We start from the raw sequence: 16820 nt of genomic DNA, 5'->3' as shown, positions 1-16820 counted from the left end.
GCATGAACAAGTATAAAGGACACATGGACAATAACTAAGGTGGGGGGGCAGGAATGGGAGGGAGGTGGGGAGCACTGGGGCGGGGCAGGGCTAGGAATATAAGACAGAAAACTGTACTTGAACAAGAATTAAATAAAAATTAAAATTAAAAAAATAATAAAAGTGCAACTGCCTTATGCCCCAGCTATTCCACTTCTGGGACTTTATCCAAAGAAGCTAATTCAAAGAGATAAATGTACCCTTATGTTCAAAATACTAATTCAAAGAGATAAATGTACCCTTATGTTCAATGCAGCATTCTTTACAATAGCTGAGATATGGAGGCAACCCAAGTGCCAATAGACAAGTAGATAAAGTATAGTGGTACATGTATACATTGGAATATTAGATGGCCATAAAAAGAATAAAATTCTACCATTTATGACAACATGCATGAACCTAAAGAGTATTATGCTAAGTGATATATTTAGACAATATCTTCTCTTTTTAGCTGGAGAAATAGGTTAAGGTGATGCCTTGGACTATTTGGGGAAATTATTTTTATGAATATCCCCTATGTATAGAGGATTTTTAAACATGTTATTAAATTTCTCTTTATTTTTCTCCTGTTAATCTGTCTTTTATTACAGGGATGTCTCATCAAGAACCTAGAGGTAAAATTTATTTTTCTTTTGCTACAATACCCACACAAATAAAAAAAATTAACAGAAAAATTAAAGAGAATAGTCACCAAACAAGTTTTTTTTAAACATATAGACATTTTAATTTTGTCTGCTGCCTCATCTATCCACAGATCTAAATGTTCAGATTCAGATCCATAGGTCTAAACAGGTCATAAATGTTCAGATTATGAAGATATTAGATGTTTAAAGCTTGAAGTGTTCATCATATTCATAAACACTTTCTTCCTCGTGTGGAGATAGTCCTTGATCAAATCATAAAACTATGGAAAGTCTCTCCTTACAGTAGCATAGATAGGACAGAAGAACAATTAAGTTCATTGTTACAACTTTGAAAAATAAAAAAGCAAACTCAAAGCTAAGTCCACTCTTAGAATGAATTAAAAAGACTTTCATATTTGCATATGAATCACTTTTTATAAAAGAGTTTCCTGCCTTTAAAAAGGAGATGATATATGTATACTGTTTTTTCTGGTTTGCAATGTGGTCTATAGAAATGAGAGCAGAGTCTAGGAGGAGTTTCTGATCTCTAGCGAAAATGTCAGGTTTTTGTATTTTTCTGCCTTCTTTATAGAAGAAAATGGAAGTAAATTAATCTTGCATTAAAAAAATCTAGTACTAGATTAGAGGAAAGCAAAAATAAGATGAAAAACTACCAGTATAGAAATAATCTTCAAAAATTTCAAGTAAATTATATTCCCATTTTAAAAAGGAAGAAAGTACTAGAGCATTGGAAAGTAATAGGAAAATTCTAATAGGACTGAGGCACAAGTCACTGAAAGCTATCATTTTCCAAAGAATATTCTAGTGAAGTTACAGGATCTCTGAAGGGAAATGAAGCTAAGGCCACCAATGTGAAGTGAAACTTGATAAAAAGAATTCAACTGACAGACTTCTAACTTTGGTGGAAAAAGTCCAAGTTCATAAAGATTTGTAGTTGAAAGGCTGGTGGCAGCTATTCCATTTTGGAAACTGAGCAGAGAGCTTTGAAACTGGAGTATCTGACAGCACTAAATTTAGTAGTCCTGTTCCTCTGTGGAAAAAGACACCTTTTAGGATAGAAGTGAAACAGAAAGACAAATTTCTCATCACAGTTTTAACTATTTAAGCTATTTAAGCCAAAGTTCTAGAATATAATTTCAAAAATGCAAAACAAATAAGTTGTTGTAAAATGGGTCTACAATATAATAAGTTGAAAATCATATAATATTTTATGATATTTTTTAGATCTAAGATATTTCATCTTGAAATTAACACAAAAATGAAATAAATGGAAAAAGAGTTCATGTATATATAGAAGTAAATACTTTTGCAAGAACAAAACAAAATAAATTCAGCTAAAAAATAATCCTTATTTATCACAGGGCAGACTACTAAGACTGATTTTAAGCAAGAGTTTATAAGAAAATTCCACATTTTCCCTTTTCAGATCAATTGGTTTATAGCAATTATAGAAGTATAAGAGAAGTAAGAAGATGTGGGGGCAAGAAGAATAAAAAGAAACTACATTAGATTTAACACCTTGGACACTGGAGAATACTTAACAAAATAAATACTTCAAGAAATAAATATGGTAAATTACTCTTATCAAATTATCCTAAATCCCAAGAAAATTTCCACCACATAGTTTCTACCTCATCTCTAACACAACAGCGTCTTTTTGAGGAAAGAAGACATAATGAACCAAACCAACACATAAACAAGAACACATATTCTCTGACACGTAAAAGGCTTCTCTTTAGTGCCATGCAAGAGTGGCCACATTCTTTGAATAGCCTATTCCTATGGGAGTCCTTCCAGCACATATTCCTACTCTATGGAGATAAGTCTTGTTGAGCCACTCATGAAGATTTTCTGGAATAAAACACAAACAGCAAAAATTAAACTATTAGAATTATTGGCATAATGCTTGCTTTCAGGACAACCTTGATTAAATAACCTGGTTCCTAGTTAGACATTTATTCATTCATTCACACACTCATTAGTTTTGTGAATTGAGGCTACTTTCCATTTCCCAAGCTCTTGGTAGTAAACAGAGAAACATTATAATGCACAGGCCTTGTTTTCCAGGGGCTCACATTCCATGGGAGAAATGGACAAACCAATACATTATGACATTTCATATATCCTGTAATAAAAACAGAAAGAAAAAAACAAAGATACAATACTGAAAAGGTGTATTTTTAAAAAAATTTAGGTCCGATCAATTCCCTCACTTCATGAGAGAAATACAGCTAGCTGCAGTTCAGATTACCTACAAATATTTTAGGGTGTGGCATATAATTTTCCTTTACAAGAAATGGGTTTCATTGACCTTTATAACTCAGTTGCTGGAAAAATCCAGAGGAGCACTCCTTCCCTCCATTGCCCCACTGAGCACCAATTAGGAATCCTGTCAGTGTAACTTCATCACAAGGGTTCTCTGCCTAGACATTTGTTTAGAACATCTAAGAAATCTCCCAACCCAAGGAATCCATCTATTTTGTGTATTGCTTTGTTTCTAGGCTGGACCAGCCCTGAAAAATGCCAGCAGATTAGCAACTGCAAAGTATGTAAGCAGGATTAAAATTCAGGCAGGACCACTGAGGTAGATCTGTGTCACTGAGGTACAGTTTCTTGTCCTTTGATATGGGGCCTGTCCCAGTGGAATGTGTGTAGACCACTTACTTCTCTGTTGAAGTCATAAACAGTCACATTACTTGCTTTTGCCAGTGCAAGGTAGGTAGAGGTGATATATGCTTCCAACAGACAGAAAACATAAGAGGCAACCTGTGGTTTGGCATTCTCTTTGCCATCATTTATGATATAGACATGCCCCAGATAAAGGCTGCCTCATCACAATGAGTCCCAGAATGAAGATCATAAGAAGTGAAGCTTCAGCAGGCTTCTGAGAGATGTGTAACACGAGGGAGAAGTAAACCTTTGTCGAGATCCTGTGGTTGTTCAGACAGCATCAACATAAGACATTACTATCTAAAGTAATGTAATTGCTCCCTTTCAGCACTGTCAACATTTCCCAGTGTTGTTACCTTTCCTAATTAAAAAAACAAACAAACAAGAAAGTTCATTTCAGAATAAGAGGTAATCCTAAATAAAAGTCCTGTAACTAAGGATATAAAGAAGAGGCATAAAGAGATTGGTATGGAGGGTGGAGATGCAGATAGGCAGGTCCCACACCCACATGTGACTGTTAGAATTCCAGAGGTATTTCTCAGCTTCAGAGGTGTCTCCTGAGTGAGAAGCCCCATCCCCACACCAGGTCCCCCAGCCCAGTACAAGGAAGAGAAGTCCCCATGACTCTTGGTTGTAAAAATCAGTGGAAGTTTTGGTTGAGAGTGACAAAGTGCTGTTGGTGTCCCATGCATTCTTTTTTAAATTTTCATCCATGGATACTTTTATTGATTTCAGAGAGAGAGGAAGAGAAAGAAACAGTGAGAGAGAGAAATATCGACCAGTAGGGTTGGTTGGCTTTTGTGTGTGCCTGACCAGGATTTGAACCTACAATCTTTTGGTGTATGGCACTATGCTTCAACCATCTGAGCCACCCAGCTGGGGCCCATACAGTTTCTCTTAAACAACCCATGCATAGACTTCCTGGGATTCATTTTCTCTGAGTTATAGCACTGGGGCAGCAGCTCAAAAGACATCAGGGAGGAACCAAATTATTTGGCAAAGAGGTGAGAGCTGGTGAGGCAGCTTTCTACAGGACATAAGTGCTGGCAGAGGTCATTGTTCCTTTGCTGAACCTCCCCCGAACACACACGCACAAAGCAGTCAGGGAGTGCCTTATCTGAGTCCATAAAATTGGCTCACACTGTTTTTGCTCCATTATGGTAATATCCTGAGGCTCAGCCCCACCCAGCTTTTGGGCCCACTTAAGCTGTTTCCAGTGTCTTTTCCATATGAATGGTCTGTCTTGGCTGATGCTGTAGACTTTCCTCAAAATTCTCAAACAAGCAGACTCAAGCGTCTACATACCTCATACCTCTTGAGAAGTGGCCCTATGCCCAGTACTAGCAGCAGCCTATCTCAGTTTATGGATTAGCCTATGCTTGGAAACTCCAAGCCCAATACAAGTATCAGCCACCAGCAGATCTGAGCAGGGTGAAGGCAGTGGATCAGAACAAAGCAAAAACATTGGCTGACCTTGTCCTGTACCTTCCAGGAGGCCTCAGAGCCAGCAAACCTGGTGGAGAGCCTCAGACCACAATGAAGCACTACTCAACCAATTCCATGATCAAAACAATCAAGGAGTGGACTCAGTAGGTACCTTAGCCCCACCAAAGTGAGTTCTACTCTATTGTGGTCAGCACTGCATAGTAGATCCTCCACAGCAGTTGTTGCCAGTCTTCTGAGCCTATTGATATGGGGGTAAATCCCTCCCATTGACATATCAAGAGCAATCAAGGTCAACTACAGCAGAAGGGTGTACAAAGCTCAAAGTGGGAGAACACACTTGGAGCACCCAACTTGGGTGATCAGAGAAGTTGTACCAGTGGGTCTTATAGGACCCCTACTATATAAGGCCACTCTACCAAGACTAGACCATGAAGCAGCTCTACCTAATACATAGAAGCAAATAGAGGGAGGCAGCCAAAATGAAGAGACAAAGAAACATATCCCAGATGAAAAAAAGATAACAGAACTTCATAAAAAATATACCAGATAAAATGGAGTCAAGCAATTTACCAGGTGAAGAGTTCAAAACTGGTTATAAGCTCAATGAACTTAGTAGGTAAACTCAGTGAGAACTTCAACACAAAGATGGGGAGCAAAAAAGGGGGGCTAAAACATTAAAAAGAACCAGTCGGAAATGAAAATGATTAACTAAAATTTACAGGGAACCGAGAAAGGAATAGAGGAAGCAGAAGATCAAATCAGAAATTTGCGCCCTGGCTGGTGTAGCTCAGTGGATTGAGCACGGGCCTGCGAACCAGAGGATCGAGGTTCAATTCCCAGTCAGGGCACATGCCTGGGTTGCAGGCCAGTTCTCTGCAGGCCAACTCCCAGCAGGGGGCGCACAAAAGGCAACCATACATTGATGTTTCTCTCCCTCTCCTTCCCCTCTAAAGATAAATAAATAAATAAATAAAAATCTTTAAAAAAAAAAGAAATTTGGAAGATAAAGTAATAGAAAACACCCAATTGGAGCAACAAAAAGAAAAAAGGAATCCAAAAAATGAGGATAGTTTAAGAAGATTCTTGGACAACTTTAAGTGTACCAACATTTGCATCATGGGGGTGCCAGAAGGAGAAGAGAGAGAGCAAGAAATTAAAAACCAATTTGAAAAAATAATGAAAAACTCCTGTACCTGGTAAAAGACATAGACATACAAGTCCAGGAAGAACATAAAATCCCAAGGAACAGGATCTCAAAGAGACCTAAACCAAGAGACATCATAATTTAAAAGCCAAAAGTTAAAGACAATGAGAAAGAAGACAAGAGAAAAGCAGTTAGTTACCTACAAGGGAGTTCCTATAAAGCTATCAGCTGATTTTTTAACATAAACATTGTAGGCCAAGAAGGGATTATTATACAGTATTCAAAGTGATGAAAAGTAAGGACCTACAATCAAGGTTACTCTCCCCAGTAAAGCTCTCATTTAGAATAGAAGGATAGATAAAGGCCTTCCCAGACAGACAAAAGCTAAAGGAGGAAATGGCCACCATATCAATACCATAAAAATGTTAAAAATTTTTCTTTAATAAAAATAAAAATACAAATAATAAAATGGCAATAGCTACGTATCTATGAACAATGACTTTAAATGAAAATAGATTAAGTGCTACAATAAAAAAAACATAAAGTGGCTGAATGGATAGCAAAATAAGACCCTTACATAAGCTGTCTATAAGAGACTAATTTCAGGTTGAAAGACACAACAGAGTGAAAGTAAAGGAATTAAAAAAATATTTCATAAAAGTAAAAACTGAGAAAAAAGCTGGGATAGCAATTCTTATACTATACAAAATAGATTTTAAAGCAAAAGCTACAACAAGAAGCAAAGATCTAGCCAGCTATTCCACTCCTGGGTATTTATCTGAAGAAACTCAAAACACTAAATTGAAAAAAAAACCAAACCATAGACATCCATATATGTATTGCAGCATTATATATAATAGCCAAAATATGGAGCAACCTAAACTTCCATCAATAGATGAATGAATAAGGAAGAAGCTGTACATATATATAATGGAATATATATCAGCAACAACAAAGAATGGAATCTTGTTATCTGCAACAGCATGGATAGACATAGAGGGTATGGTGCTGAGTGAAACAAGTGACAGAGAAAGGCAAATGCTGGTTTTACTTATAGATGGAATCTAAAAAACAAAATAAATGAACAAGCAAACAGAAATAGACTCACAGATACAGAAAAAGTTTTGGCAGTTGCCAGATGAATGAGGCCAAAAAAGGTTAAGGGTTTGAGTAGTACATATTGGTAGTTATAGAATTTTCATGGGGATATAAAGTAGAGCATAAAGAATAAAGTCAACAATATTTTAATAACTAAGTATGGTGTCAGATGGGTACTAGATTTATCAGGGTGATCACTTTGTGAGTTATAGAAAAGTCTAATCATGGGGTTCTATACCTGAAACTAATATAACATTGTATATCAACAGTAATTTTAAAAATAGAAGAAATATTTAGAAAAAAGTATTTGGCATATAATACAATATACAGACAATTGCATACAATACAATATATTTGGCATATATTAATATTTATGATGAATATTACTATTCTGATTTGCTATTTTATTTACCAAGATATCTATGGTTTCTATAGTTAATAGATGTAATTTTGCATCTATCCAAACTCAGTTCTAACCTATCAGAAACTCCTATTCAGTCAATATTCATGATGTATCCAGAATTCAAATAAATCAAATGCTATTACTTAAATTGAAAACCTTGCAGCAGCTTCCCATTTTTGTTAGAATAAACACTGAGTTCCACAATAGGCAAGGATACCCTCCAAGGTCTTCATAGGGCCTCACTATCCAGCCCCTCTCTTACCTCATCTCTGCTGTTCTCCCCATGCTCACCCCACTCCACACAAACTCTCCTTTGCTCCTTTTAAACACTCCAGGAAATGCTTTGTTCTTGAGTCTTTGCTTTGGTTCCTCCCTTTGTTTGGAATGTTTTTTCAGGAAGTATGCTACATTGCTAAACTCCTCATTGCCTTTTTGTCCAAATGTCACCTTATTAGTACAGCAAACAGAGTATCTTTATTGAAGTTTCAACTCTCCTCCCAACCCTACCCAGATGCACATGGCACTCATGACTCCCCCTACCCTTCTCTGCATTTTTTAAAATTTTTCCACAGAATTTAACACCTTTTAACACACTATATGATTTGCTTATAAAACATGTATATTATTATCTTCTACTTTCCATAAAAATGTAAGCTTCCTGAGGGTTGGATACCTTGTTTGATTACTGATTTCTAGCAATGAGAGTAGTGCTTGGTACCTGATAGGCAAGTGGCAGATAAATATTGGTAGCTGAGTGAGCCAACAATGAACTGAGCATACTGTTAATTTTTCCTTTTAATAAACAAGACCTTTATTTAGCAATTAACTATGCCATCATAGAAAATTAACTTCTAGTAAATAAGACAAAAATAATAGTAAATAAAGTCCAAATGATGAGGTATAAAGACAGAATGAGGGATTTCGTATTCAGTCAAGATTCCACATTTGGATAAAGGAAGGTCAATTACTTCAAGCTAATAAGGAAATCATGCTCTCAGAAGCCCTGAGACTGTAGCACTGTTTAGATGTGTACTTTAATATTTAATTTCATATATTTCCTGAAGGAAACTCATTAATAATTTGAACTAGGGAAGCATATACTTTAAAAGACTGACCCCTGCAAGCTGTTGCTTTTTGAAGACTAAAATAGTGCCTTTTTTTTTTATAAAACAAGTCACTGGTGTCACATCATTCTAACTTCACTGAGCTGAAAATAAACAGGCAAAATATAAAAGACAACTAATTAGCCACATGCTTTGTGCGTTTTTTTTTGGGGGGGGGGCGGGCACAACAACAAAGCGGCCTGGTACACACTTAGATAATTTTAGTGGATCCTGATAAAATATTAATTTGAAATTATTATGCTCTTCAAAATTCCCTTTTATTTTAACTAATTTATTTCAACCCTCAATATATTGTCGAATCTCAAAGTCTAGCTAATAAACATTTATCAAAGAAGGACCAAGGTCATGAACCCAACGTGATGCTATCTGTACTGCAGCAGTCCCTCAACACACTGGTGTGTCCACTCAGTAGTCCCAGTTTGGAAAATGTTTGGGAAATGAGCAGCTGCAGGTTATCCACAGAGAGTACAGTCCTTTAAGGACAATGAGTAACTGAAATCTGATAAAGTAGACAGGTTTCAGGAGAAACACAATGCATTCTTTAGTTCTGTGCTTTCATCTGCCATAAAATCCTTCTGTGTCTTCATTAGAGACTTCTTCTCTTTTCAATGTTTAAATTCTTAATGGAAACCAACAATTCCAAACCAAGAGATTTGGAATATAGTCAAATTTCCTATAAACATATTAATATTATTAATAAAACTGAAAATGACAAAGGAAAATTAGAAAAATGGATGCTAATGTAAATTTAAATATTTTGTAGAGAGCTTATGTACACTAGGGAAGACTAAATTTGTAAATTGTATTAATAAAAATGTTATAAAATATTCTTAAACTTACAATCAGACTCCCACTGGCAGAGAAAATTAACTTTTAGAATAAAAAAGATAATTGGTCATTTCCATGTTTACTGAGTCACTTTAAACAGATTTTTAAAATTTAAGCCAAGGATACCTAATTGGTTGCTTTCAACATAGTAGTTTGGCTTTCATGCAAAAAAAAATTTGAACTGTCAAAAAATAACCTGAAACTCAAGAAATTTACACTAAAAATAAAAACTCTCTACCCTATTTTTAACTAGCAATTAGAAGTTTCAACACTAATAAGAAAAGTTGTCTCTGGATGTGAAAGAAGAATCTTAAAAGCAAAATATAATTACTAAAGGCTACGGAATACTCAGCCTTTACATTCTGGAAGTGTCTTTCCCTGAAGCTGCTGAGACAAAAAATCCAAAGCTGAAAGGCTTTGGAACAAATGAACTTTGATGTGGCACTATAATCTGAGATCAACGACAGTGGAAGATGAGCAGTGTATTCAGAGGTGTAGATGTGACATGCCTGGTGATAGTTTGCCCAACTGAGCTGGTATCAGATTAAAAACTATCCCAGACCTGTTTACACTCTGGCAACGAAGACCCTATCGGAACTTTAGCCATTAAAGCAGATATTTGTCAAGGTTGATATAGCCCTTCCCTGGTCACCTTGATAGGACAATAATATAGAAAGACTTAGCTATTAACATTATGTTCTCATTGCTACTTTTTTCTTTTGAAAATGTTTATGAAATTAACTGATCACTGTTTTCTGTAACTAATTGAAACTGAAAGCTGAGTCTCCAGTCTTTCTTCTGAGAACCAAACCCATAACTATTTAGAACGACATTACTAAAATTTTGCAAGGAAACCTCTCCCCCCAACTAAGTGATTTTAACAATGGAAACCATGCAAACTCTCACTGGGAGGAAGACCTGTTTAAATAATTTGAGTTTTTTTATTTTTTATTTTTTAATTTTTTTAGTCTGAAGTTGTGACCCTTTCTAATGCAGAAGTAATGCCTATCAAAATTTCTTCATTGTTCAACGATATTTTAATTGTTTTTTGAAAGTTTTATTTATTTTTCTTTTTAATTTTTTTCTTCCCCAATTTTTTATTTAATTATTTTTCAAGTACAGTTTTCTGTCTATTACTCCCATCCCCTCCCACCCCTGTGCTCCCCCTCCCTCCCATTTCTGGGGGAGGGATTTAAAGGAACATATATAAAGGATACATGGACAACAACTGAGAAGGGTGGAAATGGTAATTTGAGTTTTTTTAAATTATGCATGTCCTGTGTAAAACTGAAACCTATATTATTTTATGAACTAATATCAGCTCAATATATTAATAAAAAGAAAATTTTATTTCATCCATATCTTCTTTTTATACATTTTCTGTTATTATTTCTCTTCTAAATTTATGGATTCATGAAAATACTTAGGTTCCTATGTCCTTGAGAAGTAAATTGAATAAATATCAACAGTATTTAGTCTCCAAAGCCACATGTACTTCCCCAAAAATAAAAAAAATAAAATTATGCATGTCCTAACATTTCCCATATAGGCAATTCCACCTCAACAGCTACTTTAGAACAATTATTAGAACTTCAGGATGGTAGTGGTGAGATATCGCAATGATGAAAAGATCATAAGAGAAAAAAACATCAGTCTTAAAATTATCTGTCAGCTCTATCCCATAGAAGTAGCTATATAGACCTTCTTTGTCTTTTTTCAAAGGAAACAGAGGAGCAACCATTATGTTCAGCCTGAGCACAATAGGAAAACCCCTGCTGCTTTGATTCTGTTGGCTCACTTTGCTTGAAGCCGCAAGAAATAAACTTGGCAGCATGGTATCAGGCACATGGGTTTGAATCCTAAATTCCGCTATTTATGATTGACCTTAAAAATACCCCTTTACTCCCACAAATCCTGGATTTCTCACCTGCAGCAAATATGTGATAACTACCTTGTAAATTTGCTAAGTCGGTAGGAGATAATGTATTATAGATCATTAGCACTATGCTTGGTATATAAAATGCATTCAGTAACTGTTGACCTACACTGTCTTAGAAATTGTAATATGTCTTACAGTTACATACCACATTTTTAATTCGTAAAGTGCTTTCAAACATACTATCTCATTAACTTCTTAGAAGAAAAAAAGAAGGAAGGGAGAAAGGGAGAGATGGATGAGGTCAACAACTATAGTCCCACAATTTAATTTAACAGTTGAGGAAATATGACCAAAATGCTGGTTGTTACGCAAGGTCACAGAGTCATGACAATGATTAGATTTGGGAAGTGACTTGGCCCAATCTGTTCTTTTAACAAATGAATGAACAAAAATTTAGAGAACTTCAAGTTAGAACCAAACTGGTTTACATTTTTCTAGGACAGCTGCCTTCTAACTACTTCCCATTATTTTCAAAAAGTAGGGTTTCAGCTGGAGCAAGGGCAGCCCCAGAGAATGGAGTTACTCCACTGAGAGCTTGACAAGAAATATTTACCTATTCTGTAGCAGTGCAGAGCTTCTCCCAAAATATCAAGCCCTGATCACTTTCCACATGCACACAAAGACTCTATTACAGGCCCTAAGAGCTGAAAAGTTACTTTATAAATGACTCCCCACACAGACACTTCTATACAAAATAGTAATAGATTGTTAGGTAAATACGGTACTCAGAACCTCTTACAACCACATCAAAATGATAACAAACTACAAAACGACCATAATACAGAATGCCTGAAACCTAGCTAAATAAGAGTCCTAAAACTAAGGATGTAAGGAAGCCATACTAATACAGGTAGAAGGGCCAGAGGCCACATATGGGCTGGTCCCACACTGCTTTGAATTTCCCTTAAAGAGCAAGGGAGACTTAGCTTCACATCAGAACCCTCAGCCCAGGGTTAGCGATGGGAGGAGAAGTCCCCACAACTTCTGACTATAAAAACCAGCAGGAATTGCTGCTGAATGAGACAGAAGCTTTTGGAACCCCAGCCATTCCTATTAAGGGGCCCACACATGGAATTGCTCAGACTCACTCATTCTGAGCTCCAGCATTAGGGCAACAGCTTGAAAGCCATCAGGGACATAGGGAGGAACTGAATTATTTGCTATCAGAGTAAGAACTGGCGAGGCATCTTTCTACAAGACATAAGAGCTGGCAGAAGTCATTATTCCCTTGTTGAGCTCTCCCCTCAAAGAGAAGGCAGGTAATGCCATATCTGAGTATCCATCAACCTGGCTATCATTGTTGGCCCTGACTGGGTGATTTCCTGAGCCCACCCCACCTAAATTGTAGACCTATCCAAGCCCTTCCCAGTAGCTTTTCCATACAAATGACCTGTCTTGTCTCATGCTGTGGACTTTTTAAAAATCTCTCAGACAAGCACCATCTGGTCTTCTACTGCTTGCTAATTGGCTCCAGGTCTAGTACTAGAGAAAGCAAGCCTATGTTCATAGCTTGGCTTCTCCTGGGCACCTGCAAGCCCAGCACAAGTAGTAGCCATCTGCATATCACTCTGTAGCTCACTCCAAATGGCCCTGGTCAGGACACAGCTGGTGGCCCGTTGGGAGGCCCCAGAGCCAGTGCACCCAGTGGGAAGCTCCAGATCACACCAGTTTATAGCTCAGCCACCTTCATGAGTGACAAACCCAAGGGGTGGACTTGGTAGGCACCAAAGCCCCACTAAAGGGAATTCTACTCTGTATGGCTGGCCACTGCACAGTGGTTCCCCTACTGTCGTCTCAGCTGGTCCTCACAGCTAATCAGCCTGGTGTGTCAATCCCTTCCAGGGATGCCAATAGCAATCAAGGCTCAACTACAATAGGACAGTACACACAGCCCATACCGAGGGTGCACCTGGAGTGCCCAGCTTAGCTGATCAGGGAGGCTGTACCATAGGGCCCTATAAGACACCCACTATATAAGGCCACACTACCAAATCTGGGAGACATAGCAGTGCTACCTAATACATAGAAAAAAGCAGGGAAGTAGCCAAAATTAGGAGACAGGTCCCAAATGAAAAACTAGGAAAAATCTCCGGAAGAAGAAATAAATGAAATGAAAGCAAGCAAACTACCAAATATAGGGCTCAAAACAATGGTTATAAGGATGTTCAAGGAACTTAGTGAGAACTTCAACAACATAAAGAAGAAAATAAAGTGATCAGTTTGGTAGTACATATAGTAAAATTGGAAGAATACAGAGATTAGTACGGCCCCTGCCGAAGGATGACATACAAATTTGTGAAGTATTACATATTTTTACACATCTCCAAAAAGGACATACAGATGGCCCATACACATATAGGAAAATGCTCAGTGTCACTAATGATCAGAGAGATGCAAATTAAAACTACAATGAGGAAACACTTCACACCTGTCAAAATGACTACCATCAATAAATCTATAAACAAGTGCTGGTGAGGATGTGGAGAAAAGGGAACCTTCATGCACTGGTGGTGGGAATGCAGACTGATGCAGCCACTGTGAAAAACTATGTAGTTTCCTCAAAAAATTAAAAAAGAAACTGCCATTAGACCCAGAGATCTTACTTCTGGCAATATATCTGGAGAATCCCAAAACACCAATCAGAAAGAATATATGCACCCCTGTTTATAGCAGCATTGTTTATAATAGCCAAGTGCTGGAAACAGCTGAAGTGCCCATCAGTAGATGAATGGATTAAAAAGATAGACATTTACACAACAGAATACTGTACAACTTTTAAAAAGAACGGACTCTTACCCTTTGTGACAGCATGGATGAACCTGGAGATTATTAAGCCAAGAAATATAAGCCAGTCAAAAAAACAAACATGGTATGATCTCACTCATATGTGGAACCTAATGAACAAAATAAACTGATGAACAAGGTAGGACCAGAGGCATGGAACAGACTGACAGATCTCAGAGGGAGAGGAGAGTGGTGGACTGGAAGAGGTTAGCCAAAGGACATATATACATACAAGCACAGCCCATGGACACAGACAACAATGTGGTAAAGTCCAGGGGCACTGTGTAGAAGGAGGATCAGAAGGAGGAAGCAATTGAAGACATTTGTGATAGTGTCAATTCTAGAAAAGGACATGAAAAACATAAAAAAAACAATAAAAATGAAGGATACACTAAATGGAATGAAAAATACATTAGAGGAAATCAACAGAAGAGCCAATGAAGCAGAGAATCAAATCAGTGATTTGGATTATAAGAAAGCAGAAAACAACCAATCAGAAAACCAAAAATTAGAAAGGAATACCAAAAAATGAGGATAGTATAAAAAGCCTTTGGGCTAGCTTTAAGCATACCAACGTTAACATCATGGGGGTGTCAGAAGAAGAAGAGGGAGAGTAAAATGTTGAAAATCCATTTGAAAGTATAATAACAGAAAACTTCCCAAACCTGGTGAGGAAAACAGAATTTAAGCCCAGAAAATGAAGAGAGTCCCACACAAGATGAACCCAAAGAGGCCCACACCGAGACACATCATAATTAAAATGCCAAAGGTTAAAAACAGAGAAGAAGCAAGAGAAAAATAAGCTATTTACCTACAAGGGAGTTCCCATAAGACTGTTAGCTGATTTCCCAACAGAAACTTTGCAGGCCAGAATAGATTGGTATGAAATAATTCAAAATGATGAAAAGCAAAAACCTACAACCAAGATTATATAATTTAGAATCAAATGAAACATAAAGAGCTCCCCACATAAGAATAAGCTATAGTTCATCACTGCTTAACCAGTATTAAAAGAAATGTTAAAGAGTATTCTTTAAGAAGAAGAAAAATAAGATAAAATTATAAGTAAAATGGAAATAAATACATATTTATGAATCATTAGTTTAAATGTGAACCACTAATGTTCCAATAAAAAGATACTCAGTGGCTGAATGGTTAGCAAAACAAGATTGTTTACACATGAGATTCATTTCAGATCGAAAACACCCACACACTGAAACTAAACTGATTGAAAACATATTTCACGAAAATGGAAACAAAACAAAACAAAAAAGCTGATGTAGCAATCAACACATATAAGAAAAAATATATTTTGAAACGAAGGCCATACCAAGAGACAAAGAAGGACCCAGCAAGTTCACTTTTTCAGTATTTATCTGAAAAACTCAAACACTAAATCTAAAAGACATATACATTCTCTATATATTTATTGCAGCATTGCCTACATTAGCCAAGGTGTGGAACCAAACTGAGTGCCCATCAATAGATGAGTGGGTATAAAAAACAAGTGGTGCATATATACAATGGAATATGCTTCAGCCACAAAAAGAAATGAAATCTCTCCATTTGCAACAACATGGATGGACCCAGAGGACATTATGCTAAGTGGTATCAGTGAGATGGAGAAAGAAAATAAATGAACGCCATATATGTTCATTTATATATGGAATCTAAAAAAGAAAATAAATGAAAAAGCAGAACAGAAACAGACTCATACATGCAGAAAACATTTTATTTTATTCTCCATTTTTCATTTAATTATTTTTCAAGTACAGTTTTCTGTCTATTACTCCCATCCCATCCCACCCTCCATCCTCCCCCCTCCCTCCCATTTCCACCCTTCTCACTTGTTGTCCATGTATCCTTTATATAGGTTCCTCTAAATCCCTCCCTTATTTCCCCTGAAATTCCCTCCCCTCTCCTCTCTGGTCACTATCAGCCTGTTCTCTATTTCAGTGTCTTTGATTATATTTTGCTTGCTTCTTTGTTTTGTTGTTTAGCTTCCTGTTAAAGGTGAGATCATATGGTATTTGTCTTTCAACACCTGGCTTATTTCACTCAGCATAATGCTTTCCAGTTCCATCCATGATGTTGCAAAAGGTAGGAGCTCCTTCTTTCTTTCTGCAGCATAAAATTCCATTGTGTATATGTACCATAGTTTTTGATCCATTCATTTACTGATGGGCACCTAGGTTGCTTCCAATTCTTGGCTATTGTAAATTGTGCTGCTATGAACATTGGGGTGTATAGGTTCGGGGACTGGTGAAAAAGGTGAAGGGATTAAGAAGTATGGATTGGTAGATACAGAATAGTCACAGAGATATAAAGTACAGCATAGGAAATATAGTCAATAATATTACAATAACTGTATATGGAGTCAAATGGGTGGCATCATACATAGTTACTATACTAGATTTATCAGGTTGATCACTTCATAAGTTATATAAGCATCTAATCATGTGGTAGTACACCTGAAACTAAAATAATGTACATCAACTGTAACTGAAAAATTAAAAAAGAAGAACAGATTGTAATAAGTCCTAAAATAAGGCTAGATGACCAACACAGAACTTTACTAGGATGGCCTTTTTATACTTACTTTGAAGTTTTAAATACATTTAAAAAATAATATCTGCTTTACTGGGGCACTAATCACACACTCAGCTGGCCAAGTGGATAATCCAGCACTCCCCACGCATTC

General features: G+C 36.6%; 1 protein-coding gene and 1 non-coding gene across 2 annotated transcripts in view; one reads left to right on the top strand and one right to left on the bottom strand.

Moving 5' to 3' along the window:
• Positions 1 to 16820, bottom strand: part of KCND2 (potassium voltage-gated channel subfamily D member 2) — a 540091-nt gene that overhangs the window by 407030 nt on the left and 116241 nt on the right. The window lies entirely within an intron of this gene.
• Positions 13547 to 13650, top strand: LOC118995692 (U6 spliceosomal RNA). Its single transcript, XR_005068351.1, has one exon. It is a non-coding gene; the product is annotated as a U6 spliceosomal RNA (small nuclear RNA).

The sequence above is a fragment of the Sturnira hondurensis genome, unplaced genomic scaffold (genome assembly GCF_014824575.4).
Source record: "Sturnira hondurensis isolate 20B ecotype Veracruz unplaced genomic scaffold, ASM1482457v3 Scaffold0010324, whole genome shotgun sequence".
In the NCBI taxonomy this organism is placed as follows: domain Eukaryota; kingdom Metazoa; phylum Chordata; class Mammalia; order Chiroptera; family Phyllostomidae; genus Sturnira; species Sturnira hondurensis.
Note: the sequence above shows the minus strand (reverse complement) of the source record. Positions and strands in the feature narration are given on the sequence as shown.